The sequence below is a fragment of the Saccostrea echinata genome, unplaced genomic scaffold (genome assembly GCF_033153115.1).
Source record: "Saccostrea echinata isolate AGI-Se365-2 ecotype Australia unplaced genomic scaffold, CSIRO_AGI_Sech_v1 ptg000052l, whole genome shotgun sequence".
NCBI classification, from domain to species: Eukaryota; Metazoa; Mollusca; class Bivalvia; order Ostreida; family Ostreidae; genus Saccostrea; species Saccostrea echinata.
In genome coordinates, this window is record NW_026889801.1 from 4,028,115 (window position 1) to 4,050,060 (window position 21,946).

The following is a 21,946-nucleotide window of genomic DNA, read 5'->3' on the forward strand; positions in this document are numbered from 1 at the left end:
GGACTGCCTGGGAAAATGTACCAACCTCCTATATTGAGGACCTGTATAAGACAATTCCTGGCAGACTAAATGAAGTAATAAAGATGAAAGGCAATTTAACAAAGTATTGAGGTAAGATAAGCATTTATTAATTGTTTAACAGATCCTAAGTATCAAGGTGCGCGATGTAAAAAATACGGCGGCCATTTTGAAGTGGCGAATAATTATGTCCCTTGACTGTACATTGCATTTTTGGGAAGAATTAAAAAAAAATGAATATAACTAAAATTAATCAAATTTAACCAAAATTAACTAATCTACAAAAGTTCAAAAATATCTTTACTTCCCTACATATATATTTTATCTCTCATATTTTAATTATAAATTATTTTCATTGTCAGTATCACTGTTATATTCGTTATATCCCTTAAAGGGGCTTAGACGCAGATTTGAAGTTAATATTTTCTCAAATTTTCTGTTATATCATGATTTATAAATTGCTATAGCATTTCACACGGAAATATAATAACAGACTTATTTTATCTGGAAGTTATTGAAACTTCGAATTTTGGACGCGTTTGATTGACACATTCTTGCACTTTCACCTTAATGCTTATGAAAAGTAGAAATTTTATTGTGAATTAAAGAAAAATATTAAAGCTATAATCCAGAAAATTCAGAGAAGAATTATGAGAAAGCAAAACCAACTCACCAGTATTGTCAGTCCGTGCTCATTGATGTTTGCAGAGTTTAACGAATTGTACACACCAGTGTCAACGACAATTCATTGTAATCGAGTTTCCTGTAAGCGTCCTTAAATAAACTGTGTAACGGAAAATCTAAGCAACCATCAAATTTTGGCATTCTTAGCGAATGTCAGGGCCACGGTAAAAGTAGATGTCACTTATAATTTAGTTTGTTTGGTTGTTTGTATGTCTCGAGAATTTTTCACTCATATGGAGACACCACCACTTGCCGGTGGAGAGTTGCAAATTTTGTCCTATACTCGGCACTTACGGCCATTGAGCAGTGAGGGACCTTTTTCGTGCCAGCACCTTCTGCGACAAGGGATCCGCGACTTAAGAATAAACTCCTTACTTCGCGACTCTAGAGCAGACGCTCTAACCACTGCGCCACGCGGACGTATAATTTAGTAATAAATGCAACAGGAGAATGGATTATCCCTAAAATCATCAGAAATTGATTAAGCTAATAATACCTCTGCATGAATTCCTACAGGGATATGCGATGGCAGAGCCGAAATGATGGAGGGGGGGGGGGGTAATTAAAAATAGAAATAAAATTCTGTTTGTTACAGTAAACTATTATAGAGTTTTCAGATTTCCAACGAAACAGGAAATTAAAATTGTATGCATAACAACAGCATATAAGGATCTCGTAATCATTTGCATTACTATGGTTCAGCTTTAAATATTATTGTAATTAAAGGAACAGTGCGTGCAATATGTGTAAAGTATTATTCAAGAGCGTTGATGTGTTATTGCATTTTGTTTGTTTAGCCGAAGTCGTATGTTTGAAAAACTCACCAAACAGTAATTAGCATTATTGGTTGTTGTAGTCTCTCTCTCTCTCTCTCTCTCTCTCTCTCTCTCTCTCTCTCTCTCTCTCTCTCTCTCTCAAATACAAATTCAATGGTTTGAAATATATATGCATGCAAATGAGTCATAACATATTTTTGAACCAAGCCAGAAAATCCTTGCTTAAAATAAATGTCCTTTTGTAGAAATATTAAAAAAATGATTTGGTTAAACAAAGATCTGTAAATATATATACTAGTAGCTTAAATGACATAGAATTAAATCGTGCTTCCCATTTCATTAAAGTACGGTACATTACATGTATCATATTTTTTTATGAATTTACAAACTTTATTTTAGAAATCGATTATAAAGTAGGATATGTCGGTAAATATTCTGAACGACCCTGCCGCTACCCAAGTTACGGGAAAGATTGTCAGCCAATGTGCTATTGTAAGGAGGAATACTGTGATCACGTGAACGGGTGTCAAGATATGCTAATTCGAATACATGCAGTCTATATAACATAACCAGGAATTTATATATTGAGAGAGAAGAAAAGGGTTCCCTAGTCAACATTTTCAGCGACTATTCATATTTTCAAGAAAGATGAAATTCTATCAGTATATATACAGAGTACTAAATGATGTTCAACATGGGTAAATTAAATATTCATGTATCCAGATGCTTAACGATAAAATTATTCTCATTTGCACTTTCATGTCTATCTATTAAAAGTTTTAGTATGTGTGGAAAATCATTCTTTTCGGAACAAAATAGTAAACAGTGCGATTTTATTTCGTTAATTGTCGTTCCTTGACATCCCACATGTTTAGGAGCAGACTAGAGCATATGGATCTTGAAACATGACCTTACATGGTTGCAATTGTAAGGTCAATGAGGTCATTTGTATTCTTAGATATTTTTTTTTCCACAGAGTGTCCACTGGGTTCCTGAGAAAAAGGATGTGAACATAATTGCACATATCCATATTATGGTGTTAAATGTCAGTCAAAATGTAACTGTTTGGAAGAAAAGTGTAATTATATCACTGGATGTGAAGGTGAGGGAAAATAGGGTACAGTAAATGTAAGATTATAGCAAAAGGGAAAAAATAAACATCTCATCTTTTTTCCGTAATTTTTTCCGTAATATTTTGAAAAGCAAGAAAATGCTAGTAGAATCACAAGAGAATTCTAAATAGAATTTCTAACATTTACAAATATAATTATAAAACCTTCATTTCTTTATATCGATTCTGAAACGTTTTTTCGTTCTATTTTTACATTAAAAAGCATTTATCCTGAGAAGAAAGACTTTCTTATTAACAGGAGGGACAGATAACTGTACTTCGACAGAAGGTTACAGAAAAAGATCGAATGCCAAGCTTTGTTGCACCATCGTACTTGGTTTTATTGCAGTCATTCAGTTTACTTTTTATCTATATTTTTTTCAATTTTCTACAAACCCGATTTTTTCTATATCACAAGGTTTTGATACAGATGAAATGTCCTTTATTTTAGATTCATGTGTATTTCAATTTGAATTCTTTTCATAAATTGTTCTTCAAAAAATTGTATCAGATAAGAATGATGTGCACCAAGGATAGGTCAACCTTATTACATGTATTTATGATTATTTGCAAGAATTTTATATGTAATGACATTCAAAACATGTAAATGTGAAAGAGAACTATCTGAACTATTTTAAGGTATACTTTTAAGTATAACATGTATTATAATTCTGAAATTGATAATTGTTACATACTTGATTTCTAATAATTAGAAGTAATGCATGTGATACTATTGTATGAAGACATTTAAAGCATGTAAAAAAGAAATATTTTTTGAAAGGTTTCCAATGGTTGTTTTCTGTAGTTGATTCCTGAAGAAAAAAAACTGAGACAAGGGTTGCTGATAAAAGAGCATGAATGGAGTTGTTTGTAGATAGGCAGTTCATAAATAGAACAGGAAAATATAATCAAAACACGTGTTGTCCTTATACAACATTTTTGGGAAAGAAACGAATATGACTGTGGCAAAAAGTTCTTTACACCGGGAGTTTATGACAGCTTCTATATTAGTTATAGTGACTGAAACAGACATAGATTTTTTTTCTATTAAAGGATTTATGCTGATTTACTTAAATGCTGTTTGCTTCTTGAAGTGATGTATCCTATGTTTTCTTTCAAGTCAAGTCAATGCATACTTGAGCTGACATGACGGGGAAAGTGTCATGACTTTTACATTCCTTTTACATGACATGTAGAGTATTTTTTGCGTTGTTGTTTAATTCTAGTGTCTGGATTGTTTTTTTAAGCTCCATTGTGCTGTTATGATGTTGCATATTTGCAATTTAATAACGTTATTTCTTTTTCTTCTCCCATATTCACAAATTCAAACAATAACAAAGAATTAAATGTGAAACGTTCCCCCTTACACATCCGTAGACAGTGTTAGAATATATGAATTGCGTATATATTTGACTGGCACAAGTGATTAATTAGGATAAATTGAAGTTACTCTGTGTGTTAAGTAATTAATCATTTTTTGTATAAATTTCGCTAAAGGGTGGAAAATACCCCCCTTATATTTGGGTAAGTTAAATTTCTCGTGAAATATTTTCTTAAAAAGTAAAATTCAGACTTGTCCCCAGCCCTTTATACCAAATATCACTATGAATTGACTAATGTAAACTTTTCACAATAATTTTGTTTTGCACTTGTGCCGATGCGATTTTTGTGCAACATTTCGGATTTATAAGTGTCCTTCACGTCATCAACAGTCATGTGACATCACAAAAATGCTTTATCATAATACCTGAATGAACTGTTAGCATAAGCTGACTGCAAATTCATACAAAAATTAAATATTGAAATTAAAATCTACCGAAAAATAAAATGTATATTTTCAATGCATATTAAGCATTCGGACAGTGTTAACATAGCTGCGAAGCGTCTTTTACTGTTCTGTGTAAAGTTTAAGCAACCACCAAATTTTGGCATTCTTAGCTAGGTCAGGGCAAGGGTAAAAGTAAATGTCACATATGATTCAGTTATAAGTACAACAGGAGAAAGAGTTATCCCTATAATCAGCAAAAATTGATTCAGCTAATAATGCCTCTGTATGGAATGCTGTTTACTTTATAAGATGGAATCGAGGGAATCCCTCAGGGATATTTGGTGACAGAATCGACATCGTTCAGAGGAATGTTATTCCGGCAAATATAAATTAAAGTATGTTTGTTACAGTAAACTATTTATGTGGTTTTTAGATTTCCAAATAAACAGGAAATTACAAATACATGCATAACAATAGCACAAAAGGATCTCGAAATCATTCAGATATACATATTATTGTAATTAAAGGAACAGTGCGGGCAATATGTGTAAAGTATTATTCAAAAGTGTTGATGTGTTATTGCGATTTATTTGCTTGGTTGAAGTTGTATGTTTGAAAAAAAAACACACCTAAAAGTAAAAAGCGTTATTGGTTGTTGTAGTTTCAATCTCTCTCTCTCTCTCTCTCTCTCTCTCTCTCTCTCTCTCTCTCTCTCTCAAATACAAATTTAATGGTGTGAAATATATATGTATAAAAATAAATCATATCTTATTTTTGAACCTAGTCAGAAATAAATGTCTTTATGTAGAAATAGTGAAAAAAAAATGAGTTGGTTAAACAAAGAACTGTAAATATACATGCAGTTGACAATATGCTAGTAGCTAAGATGACATAGAATCAAATCGTGCATCCCATTTCATTTGCGTACGATGCATTGTATGTAACATATTCTTTTATGAATTTACAAAATTTCATTTTAGATATCGACTGTAACGTAGGATATTTCAATAGAAATTGTAAACTACCCTGCCGTTACCCAGGCTACGGGAAAGATTGTATGCGAAGGTGCTATTGTAAAGAGGAATACTGTGTTCATGTGAACGGGTGTCAAGGTATGATAATTCAAATACATGCAATCTATATAACATAACCAGGAATTTCTATAATGAGAGAAGGAAAGTTTTCCCTCGTCAACATTTTCAGCGACGCTTTACATTTTCAATAAAGATGAAATTAAATCAGTATAAATTAAATATTCATGTATCGGGATTTTTAACGATAAAATTATTTACATTTGCACTTTCATGTTTATCTATAAAAGTGTAGATACATGTATGTGTGAAAACTCATTCTTTCCGGCGAAAAATGGTAAACCGTGCGATATAATTTTCAATAATTTTATTTCCTTGACATCCCACATATAGAGCATAATGAATCTGGAAACAAGATCCTACATGGTTGCCATTGTAATTTCAAGGTTAATATGGTCATTTGTACGGTGAAAATAAAGGAACTTATTCTTAGATATTTTCTTCCATAGAGTGTCCACCGGGTTCTAAAGAAAAAAGGATGTGAACATAATTGCACATATCCAAATTATGGTGTAAAATGTCAGTCAAAATGTGACTGCTTGGAAGAAAAGTGTGATTATATCACTGGTTGTGAAGGTGAGGGAAAAAACAGGGTACTTTAAAATTAAGATTATAACAAAGGGAAAAATTTGTATCTCATCTTTTCTGTAAAATGTTACGTTTATTTTGAAAAGCAAGAAAATGCTAATAGAATCAGAAGAGAATTCTTTCTATTACAGCATTTATGTTTTTTTCTTCAAAGCTTACTCAATGTCGAGATGATTAATTAACTGCTACAGGAAAAGGCATTGTTGCATCATCTATTGTAATTCTACACTGCAACTGGGATAATTTTTTAAAAGAAAAAAACTGCACTATCTGGTAATACTCGCATATTGATGTTATCATGAACCCGCTCTATCCCTGGAGACTAAGATTTCTTCAATTTAGAATCAACACTATCTTCAGGAGCTTTCAAATAAGTGCTGATGTTCACGATAAAAGTTCTAATACATAAACCTCTTTTTTTTTACCTTTTCTTCGTTTCCTTCGTTTGGAATGGGACATTACTCTTTTATATTATTTCTTCCCTTTCTTAATGCATAATGATAAGAATAGAAAGGAACTGTTATTTTTTATCCTTCAAGTACATTACGATACATTTTATTACAATTAAAATCAATACAGTGAAACGCTTTTATTGTAATACATGCTTAAAGCAACATTTTTTTCATTCAATGGAAAAAAAGAGTTATTGGCTGTATATAATGAATTTGCGAGTGAACGCTTTTTTTCTCCAACGATAGTATTAACGTATTGCACCAGTGTGTTTAGGAGGCTGTCCAAGGCTTCGACCACAAGGACATATCAAGATTCAAGAGAGTCCTCTGTGAAGGTAGTGGGGACGTATAGTACCATTAGTGCCAGTATACACTAATCTTCTACATTGATTTTGCGTAAAACAATAACAATCAATCATCTACATTGATTTTCATTTTAATTTGATACATGCAAAGTACAAGTATTTTTCTATGTAATTAAAAAAAAAACCAGTAAACTTCAGTAATATATAAAATGCAATTGCATTGGAAAAGAATATCGCTTTTATTTGCATAGAAATATTGCAAACTACTGATTAAAAAATGAAATTTAATTCAATTTATGAAATTAACAAGTATGTTGAACGAAGTTCTAACATTTTTTTTTTAATTTATTATCTCAATTTTAGAAATAAGTTCACGATAAATAATACTGTTGCAACTACATGACCTCTGCTTAAGTGTTTATGTTGTTTTCTGTTGTTTCCATTTTGAAAGGATTTGATCTTTTTAATTAAGAAAATCTTATTAGTACTGTTATCAGATTTTTTTGCTTTATTTGTTGTATATATTCTTTTCGATATTTAAGGAACTTGTGTTCCTAAACATCATTAAGCGGCTCTTATCACACACTCAATACTGAGTAGTGCATGTTTGTATTTCATGGAATTAAATATTTATATGTCTACTTTCTCTTTTATTAACCAGGGTTAAAAGCACCGCAGGCTGTGGGGGCAGGGTTGTCTGTTCGTCTGTACCTCTGACGATGAAATCCAGGAACTGAATATATTTTAGGGATGTCAAATCGGTCAATTTTTGATAATCGGTTACTCGAACGTTTCTCCGATCGAGTATCCGGGTACTCGGATATGTAGATATAAGTGTCTTATTTTTTTCACAGGACTTCGCATACCTATCAATTTTACCGAAATATTTAGTAAATATTATAGGTACAACGTATATTTTATATTTACTGAAATTTTTGGTAAAATCGATAGGTACGCGAACTCCTGACAGGTGATTTTCTTGAGCCCTGTAAATCTCTGTTAAACTTCAAAGCTGTTTTAAAAAAAAAATTACAAATGGTTTACAGTTCTTGTATAGGATCTATTTCATCAACGCAGAAGGACAATCTGTTACGCAGTTTTGTGATGATTGCTGGGATCGCTAGTCTAATGATATTTCATATGTTGGTTGTTTCCCACTAAACTTACTAAGCAAACTGACTTCCAACATATTTTTAATCTATAGTTATTTCTAAATATTTCTTCACTTTTAAAGTGGTTACATGTACATTTAGCGGCATTTCTATGCATGCCCGATATTGCTGCCGTATATTAACTAAATAATTTAAAAAACGATTTGAAGATAATAGACCATACTTAAACGATGTTCACTGAAAGCAATCATGGAAGCCATCAAAAAATTAAGGACCACGATAGGTGAGAAAAGCTGTGTACGGTTATTGGTCACTAATTCCTGTATTTACCGTATGCATATATAAGTTATTTTTTGATATATTTTTTTTTTTTTTTTTTTTGAAAAAATATGTACTTTGAAATAAGAAAAATACACTTCCGAGTAACCGAGTACCATTTTTAGTATTCGATACTCGGACGTTCGATCGAATACCCGGTTAACCGGGTACTCGTTGACATCCCTAATATATTTACAAGTAGTATAATGTTATGCGGGTTTTCTTAGAGTACCGCTATCAATTATGAAATACAGTAACACACGCTTATAACGAAGTGCCAGGGACTGTCCAGTTTGGTTCTTAAAAGCGTAGTTTGTTATAACCGTGAAGTTCAGAACATATTTTAAAGCCAAGGGGAATGAATATCACTTCGCTGTAAGGGTCAATCATTATAAGCTTGTTTGCTTTAAGCGTGTTTTAAAGTAAACAGATTATCTTTGAAAGATTTTCAGACATAATGATTTAAAGGACATTCTTAAATAAATTACTATCGTCTTCATTGAGGGAATCACAAATTGTTTGCAGTCCTTTGCAAAATTAATGATTTTTTTACATGTAGGAAATAACATGGATGTGGGTAACGAATACTATATGTCATGAACTTTTACACTATTTGTGGAAAGAAAGTTCCATTTTCCGAACCGCAATATCCACCGTAAGTGTCATTTTGTATTTTTCTTTACGTTTTTATATTTATTTTTTTCATCTTTATACAAACATACAATATTAAGTATAAAACTTTTTTTCTTTTTTAACACAAACATACAATATTAAGTATAAAACTTTTTTTCTTTTTTAACACCATTTGCTCACACTTTCTCTCTCACACTCATTCATTTTGGTATGTGCAAACATACCTGTTCATTTATCTTAAAAGAAAGAGAGAGAGAAATACATCAATATAAAACACTAGAATAAGAAATGCCTCACATATTATTATAACTTATATGTATTAAGAGGCAGTCCAGCAGAAAACCAAGCAGTATCGTATTAATTGACGGCACATCGAATGTGACGAATATTTGATATTTTATTGAAAACAATATTAATGTAGTCCATATGGAATAATGTAAGTAAAGATTCGTTTGAAAATAGCTTATTTACTAAAATATCGTTTTGTTTTGTGTTTTTGAATCCCCCTATATAAACCATTGACTGTAGGTCGGAAACAAAGAACTGTAAATTCCAATACATTTTCAACAGATCTATAACTCACTCCAAACTAAATCAAGAAATATTTAATCTTTCAATTTTAAAAATAAAATCAGTGGAAAAATACTTTCAATAGTAGTTTTTTTTTTTTTTTTTTTTTTTTTGGCAAAATAGTCAATTTTATGAAATTCTGTGATGCAAGAGTTATCTCCTGTAGCATCGGGAAATCGACTAAACATCTTACTATCAGAACTCCTGTGAGATATTTAGAACTGATACGCTAAAGAATTTCATATCATTCAACAAAAATAATTTGTTTATTTTCAAAAAGGGAATTAATTTTCACCTCCAAACATAATAGTTTAAAATTTGCTTTATTATTCAGGTTGAATCCACGTTTCCATTGATGTATCAGTGACGTCAAATACCTATCTAATATTGCGTCACAATAGTTGCAAATATTTCGCGGAAGTTGGTAAATTTATGTAAATGTGCAAAGAAAAAGATTTTTTAAAAGTTAAGTTAAATGATTTCTCTTTTCTGTCCAATTACTTTTCCGATTGCATCAAATAATATTGTGATCCAGAATGTATTTTATTCACGGGCGGTGCCTCAGCTATAGATGTTTTTTCAGTATTGATACATATACAAAACGTCTTTACAGTCTTTACAGTAATGATAATAGGATTAAATTATTTTATTTTTTGAATGAGTTAATAGCACATGCATATACTGATATTTCATAATTCTTAAAAATAATTTTTTCTAGTTAAATTTATTATGAACATTTCTGATAAAACGGGGATGTGAAAAGATTAAGTAACTTATTATTCAGTAATGATGAATATTCCAGATTTATGCAACATTAAATTTAGCAAAGTCGAGATGTGCACTTCATTAAGTGTTGTTAATACTTGAATATGTTAACTTATATGCAGTAATATTAAATATGAATTCAGCATTATACGATTGCTCCCTATCGACTCTCGGACCGAATAAGTTTTAACAGTTGTAAGAACGGAAGTACTCGTCATATTCCACTTCACTTATTAACAATGGTTTCATGTCTACTATTAGTGTCTGTAGTTCAGATTCTGTTTAGACTTTAACATCAATTCTCTGTAAGAGCCAAAATTTACTGTAGGGCTGTGGCACACATCATGAGCGATTTTCATAAAACTTTTTCAGTTGATTAATGCTCATACATTATGACATAATCAACATTCAAAATTAAGGTTACTACCTTGGTTGCCATGGTAACGGGCTAATATAGATTTTTGCCCAATTTACTCTCAATTAAAGCATTAAAATGCTATATACTTGATTTCATGTGGTTTAATGATCTTTATTATTTTGAGACAATTCATATATTATTTGAACAGAACAAATGAAGCACTATATAAAACAATAAAAAAAAAATCCACAAGTCACTGCAAAATCTTCAATTGATGGCTCAAAGATGAAACAATTATTACATTTTGAAAATTTTTACCCTATATTTCAAGAAGTCTCTCAAGAAATGCAGGCAAATTAAAAAAAAATCACCTGAAATTTTAAAAACAGCATAATAATATTAGTTAACCTTTTTGAAAAGAAGAGTGGGGATTTATTTCGTTTTTTGGTAAATGTCAACTATAAAAATGAAACTAGAAAAAAAAAAAAAAAACAAAAAAAAACAAAAAAACAAAAAAAAAAAAACAAAGAAAGAAATAGAAATTCTATAAAATTAATTGCCAGTTGACAAGGTGAAATATTCAATAAACATAGAAAATAAAATCAAATTGATGTAAAAATCAAACATTACAACGTTTGAAAAGCAAGAGCAAAAATTTCTTTTCACTGAATTTGATTTACTGTCGTTACTTTTTTTTCCGCTGGAATCAGTGCTAATTGAATCCTGTAATCTGTCTAATTCTTTTTTTTTTTAATTTTACTTCTGAATTAATGAAGGCAGATAAATAGACGTCTTTTCTTTTGCCCTTCAATCGATATTTCAACATCCATCTGATATTTTTATCATTATGACAACGAGTCAATGTTTTCTTTTTCATGTTTGGAACATTGTCTGGTGTAATATTCCATAGATTTCAGAATGTTTATGAAATTATGACATCAGGGTATCCTAATTTTTTTTTTTTTTTTTTACCAATTATGGCAATTAAGATAAGTGATTTATGGTCCTCATTATTAATTTTATTAAACTCGTCAGTAATGACGTCAATTATGGTATTTAAAATAAGTGATTTATCATCCACATTACTAATTATTTTAAAGTCACCAGTAATGACGTTTCTTTCATTTTTTGTTCTATGATATAAACGTTCTTTTCGAATCGCACAAACCCAATTGATATTGAAAATATTGTTCCTCTGAATCTGATATAATATTGAATAATTGATATTATTTAAATTGTATTTTGGAGGAATATTAAATTCTACGGGCGGAAATCCAACTTACACCCGTACTTCCTTTCTAAGGAGAAAATCCTTAAAAATCATAAGTCTATTTTAGATATTTTTGATATTCCCAACCATCAAAATGAATTTGAATAACCATACCTTTACTGGATTCATCAACTTCATAAAGAATCCTTACCAACAAAGATACATAGCGGGTTCCAGTAAATGTTCTACAAAGCCTCTTTCTTTACTCCTCACCAAAATATTTACTGTAATGAAGGGAAAACTTCAAGAGTACTGCACAACAGTATATTCGAGAAGTGGTGTAAATCAGATGTGGAATCCTAAAAACTCCGAAAAACTTTTGGAAAATTTCAAATCACAAAATTTTAATAAAATCAATACCATTAAAACGTACGACTTTTCAACACTTTATACAACCATACAACCATTCCCCACTATAAATTGAAGTCCAGGCTTTTTGAGACCATAGACAGCTGCTTTTTCAATGAGAATGGAACTCGTAAATATACTTGCCTTGTCATTGGTCATTTACAGATTTATTTTGTCAAAAAGCTCTCTGATTGTACACACAAGTAAACTGAAGTTGATATAAAAAAGATGCTTGAGATGTAGTTTTTGGAGATCAGGTCTTCCAACAATCTGTTGGAATTCCCATGGGAACCAATTGAGCACCCTTATTAGCAGACCTATTTTTTGTATTCATATGGAAGCAGAATTTATTCAAAAACTTCTACATGAGAAGAAAACACTTGCTGTGACCTTCAACTCGATATTTCGATATATCGACGACGTATTATCAATTAACAATAGTTACTTTGATTCATATGTCTACTCGATATCTCCAGTGAGATTGAAATAAACGATTCCACAGATTCTGAAACATCTTTTTCATATTTAGATATTTTACTAGAAAAAGACGTTAATGGTAACCTAACAACAAAGTTTATGATAAACGTGATGACTTAAACTTTTCAATTGTCAACTTCCCTTACTTATGTAGCAATATACCCTTATCACCTGCATATGGGGCTTATGTCTCTCAGTTGATTCGATACACAAGAGCATGTTCTACGTATGAACAATTTCTAAAACGACGCAAGCTTTAGACAAACAAGTTGATGAAACAAGGATATCAACAGTCTTGTTTGAAGTCATCTTTTCGCAGGTTTTACGGTCGATACAATGACCTTATCAGCACATACAACCTATCATCGAGTCGAATGCTGACTGGCGTTTTTTCATACTTATAGTTAGGCCATTATTAATACACTGAACAGTCTACAGATTTCGCCGTTAATACCCGATCATGACAAGGAACACGCGGCGGGTGTGACCGGTCGGCAGGGGATACTCACTCCTCCATGGCCCTTGATCCCTCCTCTCAATATTGAGGTCCATGTTTGCTTTGCTTCAAATTTGTATCGTTTCATATTTCATTGATTTTTTTAAACCATCTTTAGTATGAGTTTAACAAAGAAAATTCTAGAATTTTTGAAATTTTAATCTTTATTTCATTATGTTTGGAATACACTGACGTCATTTTTTAATGAGAAACATTTTGTTGCATTTACAGACTTTAATCAAATCAATTAAAACAAATGTTTTAATTATGTTATGAAGTTATCTGCTATTTTCTAAAACTTCTTCGAAATAAATGCATTAAAATGTAGTGTCATTTACAATTAATTGCTATCACCAACGCTGTTTTCAAACAGACTGCATTTAAATTGTTTATCGCTGCATAATAAATCGTCAAATTTCTTTTCTAAACAATACAACTGGTACACAGTGACTCCAATTTTCAAGCACATGACAATAATGATCAACCAAAGATCAACAAATGAAATAAATGTAATTGTTGCACGAAAAAAGTCACCGATTGTCTTAATTTCAACTAATACAGTTTCCACAGCATCCCAGTGAAAATGTGTTGTCGTTGTAAAAATATTATACGCAATGGCACAGGAGAGACTTTTAAAGATAAAGAAGGAAATACAAACATAGACATCATATGAACAACAGAAAAGAATGGTTGTTATCCCAAGGTACACACCCACTATTCTAAATAACATAGAGAAAGTTTCATAATCAATGTCATCAGCTGTTGCAGTGAGAATGCCGTATTCTATTGCATCCAAAGCAAATCCTATGTAACAGCGCAAAAGAAATTTAGCGGTTCTGGTAAAATTCTTCTCGACGCATGCATTCAGAATACAGTCCATAAACAACATCGTAATATCACACACAACGAAATCTCCATCAAAATCACAATCACACATTTTTATAAAGTATTATATTATAAAATATGAAAATATTTTCATCCAAACTGTTATGTCAAGCATTCAGTCTAAATTCATAAACGATTAAATGTAAATTCCAGTGTCAAGACTTAGTTTCGGTTTGATTTAAGAATGAATTATTTTTCATTTGGTGAAAAACTTACTTATTCGCTGAGGGTATTTAAATCATATATATGCAAAGAAGTAGCCAAATGAAAATTTTCAGGCACTTACGTGGAAAAATCAATATTATCAATGAAGCGAATCTGGAAATACTATACGAGTTGATTTTAAATAAGATAGATAAAACGATACGGCTTTTATACATTTAAACTTTAAAGAAGGTAATGCAAGGTGTTTGGTAATGTGACAGAGAAAGTTCCAACTATGAACAAGTTGTACTGCATGAGTCGACTATGCATCTTTTTGTTTAGATTTTTGGGACAAAAGCAAATATTTAAACAATAGTGCATGAAACTTTTTTGGGATGTAACGCAAATGTGGACGCAAATGACCTTATTGAATAAGTCCGTAAGGTTTTGTTTTGTTTGTTTGTTTGTTTTTTTTTTTTTTTTTTTTTTTTTTTTTTTTTTTTTTTTGAGTTTGATCGTTCATTCAAGGCAAATTAGTCTTTATTATCAAATGAACAATATTTATTATCCATTAGAAACAAAGCAAAAAATTGAAGCTTGAAAAAATAAGAACCATATCAGAAACTTTTGTACCTTGTAAGGAAGATTTATAGCAAACCTGGAAATGTATCTGACATATATTTACATACATATCATCATTCACCTTCTTATCATTGGAAGGCTTGCACTGAGGTATATTCTGAAGTATCTATTTTTCAAAATAATAATAAACAACTATAGGCAGCCAAAATTACTCAAATAATCTTTCAAAACCTGGATTAATACAGTGTTTTATGTGTTGGATTTTGTTATATTCTTGGATTCAGATTCATAGAAACAGTACCTTTTGATATTCAAATGCTAACTAAATTACCAAATCAAAATTGTTCGAACTCTTTTGTGAGTAATGCAGATTAGTCTTTTGCAATCAGATAATATGGTTTAGTTTCCATGTCCATCTATTTTTTTCATGAAATGGAGTAATCAATATTTTTTACTTTGGTATCCAAAGATTTTTTTTTTATTATTTTTTATTCGTTTTGAAGAATTAAAAAAATGATAGAAATATATATTTAATAATGAATTGAAAGTGTTCTTTCATGAATATTTTGTTTCTCTATCATTAATATTCATTCCTTTAAATAAATGTTAAAGAATTAATACTTTGGGATTAAAATAGTATTAAGCCAATTTTCTGAAAGACTTCGTTAAAAAGGGTATTTTTTCTATAATAAATAGAAAATCAGATTTTTGATTAAACTACAATTTTAAGGCAGAGCCATATGCAACAATATGATTTATTGTAGATCTAAACTTAATTTTCACTGACCTAATTTAGTTCAAATTAGTAATAATTAAGACATGTTTGCTACAAATTAAAAAATAAAATATTTCGCAATGTTTTACTTTCTGACAATTGAAAAAGATTCAATATTTTTAAGTGATTGCAAATGACACTCTATAAAAAGAGTAAAGCAATCTGAGTGCCAAGTATAAGTCTAAATTTGAACACCTTCACCGGCATATGGTAAAGTGTCTATGAGTGAAAAAAATACTCGAATTGGGCGTGAACTAACATACTATAAATCAACAAATGTAGAAGTTATTGAAATCTATCCTTCAGAGTTTATATGCAAGTTCTTGCTCACAGGTTACACTGCCCCATGTAATGATAGTGTCAGTTGAAATATGTAAAAGTTCCAAATGACAACATATATTCACAAGATATCGGTACAAATAACATTAGAATATCAAAATGTGTACACTAAAGAAGTTGTTATATTAATATTAAAATAACACTTTATTGCTGGTTGTGGTTTATAAAAGTTTACTCTGTTTTGCATTCATTATTGTTTTCTTTGTTTTTACTTTTTTGAAGTCCCAAACGTACAAATTCGTCATAAATAAATGACATTTCTATTTTCTGTAATGCTGTTCTTGTTCTATGTTTGCTTTGGGTTTACTTACAGAGAAATAAGAGATGAAGAATATTCTGTTTGTTATTGGCAATGAAGTCAAAGTTTGAATTTAACATTCTTGCATTCTAGCCAAAGGTGATGTATGTTTATATTTTTCTTTGTAAGGCATATACAATGTGAATTATGTTTTGCTTTCTGATTTCATATGTTTTTTGCATGAACATATTCCTTTGATAACTGAAGATGAAGAAAAGTAAAGCAGGGGATTAACAGAATGAACAATACTACCTGAACTATACACAGCTAAAATAAATGAATGATTCCTAATAAAATAAATCATTTCTTGCTCGGAATAAAAAGTTGATAAAGTGTTACCATAAACATTCCACATGATGTTAACAATTGAATCTACCGTGTTTAAAATCACTATTATAATGACGGTTACTGTCATGCGCAGTCTGAGATGACCTGCCGCCTGAGATTTGCTTGCAACCGTTAAACGACGAACCAAAAATATACAGTTCAAAACAAGAAATTTAAAAATCAAAAGTGTGTCATCAAATACGTACAAGATCAATCTACCGTTTTCCTGCATCGACCATACAAAAAGAACAACTACATTTTTGTATATATCCATAAACGATACTGAAGATCATAGCTGCAAATGAAAGGTAAGCAAGTAAACGTTTTGTTAGGTACAATCTACTTCTGAGAGGGTAAACAAACATGACGTAACGAACGAACACGATAATGACGACATTAAGCTTAGAGAACACCTTTGTTAAGTAAATTATTACGTTGAACAGTTTCCTCTCATTCAAATTTTGACAAGATGGTTTTCCTATATCATCAGAGTTCAATAATATAATTCTATCTACCAGATATAATAGATCAGACAGAGATAAAGAGAAAATGCTCACAAAAAAGGACTTCCTAAGACTAGGTGTCAAACTTATTATAACAATTGTACAAAGATTACTTATACATCCAGCTATGAGTAAAACAGGTCCAGTTATGTTAAGTCTAAGACTTTGTCCCACTGTCAATACTAAACTTTTGCTTTCTGAGCTGACATTTGACATAAAGGAATTAAGGACATGTGAATTGTGTGTACATAAACATTCCGTCATAGAATTAAACTAAAAGTCGCAATCTATAAAATAAAACATGTAATCCGTAAAATTGTCCATTTCCTCAGAGTTGTTAGTTTGTACTCTTTTGATCAAACTGGTACTTAATGGATCTTTGCTAAAATCACCTGAAAGGGTAAAATATACAGTTCAAAAATCTTTCGTAAAACACAAAAGTTCACGTATTTTTTCACATCATTCTACTCAACAGGTTCCTACAGCATAGGGTTTAATAACTTTCCTGAATCAAAATTTTACATTTATAGTTATTACACGGAATATTTCTCCTACCACTGCCAGTGTCATGTGATATATTTGATGTTTATATGATTTAGGGATTAAATCATTGCTTATTAATGTGAGTATTGCTCAAAATGACATTTTGTTTGCTTGTTCGTTCATTTTTTATTCACGTGCTAAATATTAACAAACAGATTTTTACCATATCCGAAAATGTTGATGTAAGTTAAATGTCTGTTAGTATTCATGTACCAATATGGCTATCCTTAAAATCTTAAGTGAACATAATGATTTTTAAGAAGCACATTGTGATAAAAGATTTTCAAAAAATAATGCAAACGCAGATAATGTTTATTTCAAGGACCTCTTATCCCTATTTAGTGCATGTGTCAAGTCAAATAAATCTGGGGGAATGTATTCAATGAAGACTACCTGAAGGATGTAAATTAATTTGGCTAAAGCAATAATATATTGATCTTGATACAATTGAAAAGAAGTTAATAAGTGATATAAAATGTTGTCACTGCAGGCTTCCAAAAAAATCATCTTTATTCTTAAAGTATAATTACCACTTGATAAGAATAAACATTGTCTTATTATCTTCTTTTCAATATTGAAAAGGGAATACCTTAATTCTAAGGTTTTTGGGTGAAAATTAAAAAGAATGTCAATTTATTCATTTTATAAACAGTAAACTTTTTTTATTTGATACATAATACATTTCTTCTTGTACCAATATTTTATCATTCAATTTTTTAATTAAAGAAAAATTGAATAATATTACTGAAAGTTCATTTGATATCAAATAAAATAAAAGAACCATCAAGTCATATCTAGGTCATACCTGTATCATAATTTGTTACTTTAAAAACGCATTTCATATTTATTTTCATATTTTTCCCAGTAAACTTAAGTTCAGTGTTTTGGCTTTATATTTTGCTCAGTCATATTATTAGATAGGAATTAACAATGACTAAAGAATCAATTATTTGCTTTGTTTAATTGGCTTTCATTGGCTTTCTAGTATGTTTTAAAGGATTCGTAGTAATGTTAAGGCTTCCCGAAGCTTTCAATGCGTTCAAAACATAATACTGCATTGGTGACAAGTACTATATTATCATTTTATTTCTTTAAATTCAAATCACCATTAATTTAAGCAATTTCCATTTCTAAATGACAACAATGAAATTTGTTTACATAAGAAAGAAAGTTTAATAAAAAAACTTTCGCTTTTGAGTAGATTGTCAACAGAGGAATAGAACAATATTTAAGTTTATATTGCTTTGGACAAATATTAATATTTTGACCAACTCATGGTCAAAATTTTTTTAAAAGCAAAAGTTTAAGCAATTCTTCTTGTTCCAAAATTTAGAGAATCTACTTCCTTATAATAGTTTGCATTATGCTTTGATTATCTCCTACCTTCTCTCCGTCCATTATTTCTAGATGATTTGGACACATTTGTACATTGGAAACTGGGAAGAATCCATCCATACATCAAAATTACAAAATGTAGAACACCTGATTTTAAATTAAAAGCGATAGTTAATAATGACATCAAGCTATTATGATGTCAAGTTTGGTTAATTACATTACTTCGACACCCTAGGGATTGATTACTGAAAACAAAATCCTTTTATCTATTTACAACTTTATAGAACAATGTTTGCAAATATACATAAGAAAAATTAAACAATTTAACAAAGATTATCGTTGTCCAGTTCGGTGCATATTAATCATTTCAAGTCCGATGTGCATCTGTTCCACTAATTCAATATGTAATATACGAGTACCACGACAATTGCCTTTTGATATAACATCTTTTGTATCCCAAAATCTCTACAAAGTGCTGTCTCGTCACAGGAAAACATAAATCTCAAAACTGGCCTCGGTCTAGCATATTATAACAATCGACGAAGGTTGTAATATAAATAAATATTAAAACAGCTAGGATCATTACTAAATTAAAATCTTCAACTCAATGCAGGTGCACATAGTACCTTTTCATGTACGACAGTTGTCCAGATAGGTCGCTAAACGACGGACTGCACACGGATTTTTGTGTTTTATTTTTTTCTTTCGTTTTTCTCGATCACGGAGACACGGCGGTTGTGACTGGTCAGCATGGTATGCCTACTCCCTCATGGCACCTGAACCTACAGTGGCTGCAACGTTATTGTTGACAAACCAATCGTGTAGAATCGTTCGTGTAACGTGCGTGATCGTTCGTGTAACGTGCGAGATCGTGCGTGTATCAGACTCAATCGTTTGCTGTTTTAATCGTGCGTGATCGTGCGTTAAGAAACGTGTAAATTTCGTTTTGTAAGTTTTTGTTGGAATGTTATTTGTTATACAAGCATTTCGCTTGTCTGGTTTTTTTTTTTTTTTTTTTTTTTTTTTTTTTTTTTTTTTTTTTTTTTGTGTGTTTTTTTTTTAATCCAAATAAAATAAATGAAGAGCAAATTACATAATTGAAAGCAGAAAGAACCAATTATCGCTTGGAAATAAGCAATATAATGGTAAGTCGTATAATTTTGTATTCTCATCAAATAGCATGATTTTTTGTGATATACCGTACTAAGATGTTTAAGGATTTTTTTTTTCTCTGATGTTAATTATGTTCACTGCTAATTATGGTCAAAATATATTTAAAATCAATATATCAAAAATATATATTTTTACAAATAAATAAATAAACAATTCTCAATGCTTAGATAAATATTTAGTCGGCCAATGTACGTGTACACGACATGATTGTCGGGGTTTCGTTTATCAGTGTTTATCTCTGGAGCTTACTCTTAATTATTTTTATAATTTCTGCAAATTCATTTTCATGCCATTTTTTTCAAACTTATCCCTTTCTACATATTATGAAATCCAACTCAATCAAAACTCACGGTCCACCAACATGTACATCTTCTGATAGAACGAAAAAAAAAATCAGTTTTCTCAAGTCAGATAATTACGTAAATAATCATTCGTAATCTAAAATAATTTATAAGTCTTACATGTGTTTAGTTCCAGAAATATTCATTTTTTTTTTTTTTTTTTTTTTTTTTTTTTTTTCATTTTTCAAAGTCGATGAAATAATATCAATAATTATTTGAAATCTAAAATAAGTATTAAGCATTATTTCGTTTTTAACATATCCATTCCTAAAGAATTTTAACTATTTAGCGTGAAGAAACGTGCATTTGCGTTAGCAATCGTGTAGAATCGTGTGCGTGAAGGATCGTTCATGTAACAGATTTTGTCGTGCGTTAATCGTGCGGAATCGTTCGTGTAATGTGATCGTTCGTGTAAGTTGTCAACAATAACGTTGCAGCCACTGTACCTCTGATGTTTTAGAGGTGTTTGCTCTGCTTCCGATTTTAATTCCTTAAATGGACTTTAAGCTTGAATACTGTTCGTCATCTCTATATGTCATTCTATTCTAAATTCTGTCGAAGATTATGTCAGACAATGGGCGAAATATAAAGAGGAGGAACTGAACATTTTGTCAAAAATGATTAAGTGTTTTAGAAATATATTAAAGAATCGTATTAGAAATTCCGCTATTACCAGCAGATGGTGTTTAAGTCTTCCAGCTTAATTAATACTTGTGTGCATGCACTAAGTGAGATCAATATTTTAAACAGAGGCAGGCTACTGACAGATAAGTTGATGTTACAGATATTTCAACAACCTCGTTTATAGTCAGCATTTCGTAAATTTTAAGGTCGTAATAATGACCAGGTTAGGAAATTTAAGCAATCATTGGGTTCTATTTTGTCCCACATGAAACAAAGGTAGATAGTTGAATATTAAGTGTTTCGGATATATTTCTAGATTTCAATCCTTTGCTCTCTCTCTCTCTCTCTCTCTCTCTCTCTCTCTCTCTCTCTCTATATATATATATATATATATATATATATATATATATATATATATATATATATATAAAAGTTCTGAAAACACAAGAAAAAAAGGGGGTAAGTGAGAGGGAGAGAGTAAGAGATGGAATTCAATACTTATTCATATACTGGATTACTTTCCAATGTAAAAATATCATGAAATAGCACTTACCTGATTGGAATTTTAGTCAGCACAAACATATTGACCTACCCTTCAATGCACATTACTTTTTGACTATACTCACTAGTCAAAACACTACACATTAGACAAGACAATCCTGACATTTCTTTATATGGCGACTGGCTATACATTTAAATTATCCTAAACATCATGATGAAATACTTTACAGGATAACAAGTTGTTATGCAAATGAGAATAAACACAGGAGAATATATACGAATACATGTATTAAATAGAATATACATACGTGTTTTAGGATACAAATCAAAATATAGACATTGTTTATGTGATGGAATGCATTTCCATATATTTTAGAAAATAATCGATACATCAAAATGTCAAGTAGTTCTTACATGTAGTAGAAGGAAAAAAATT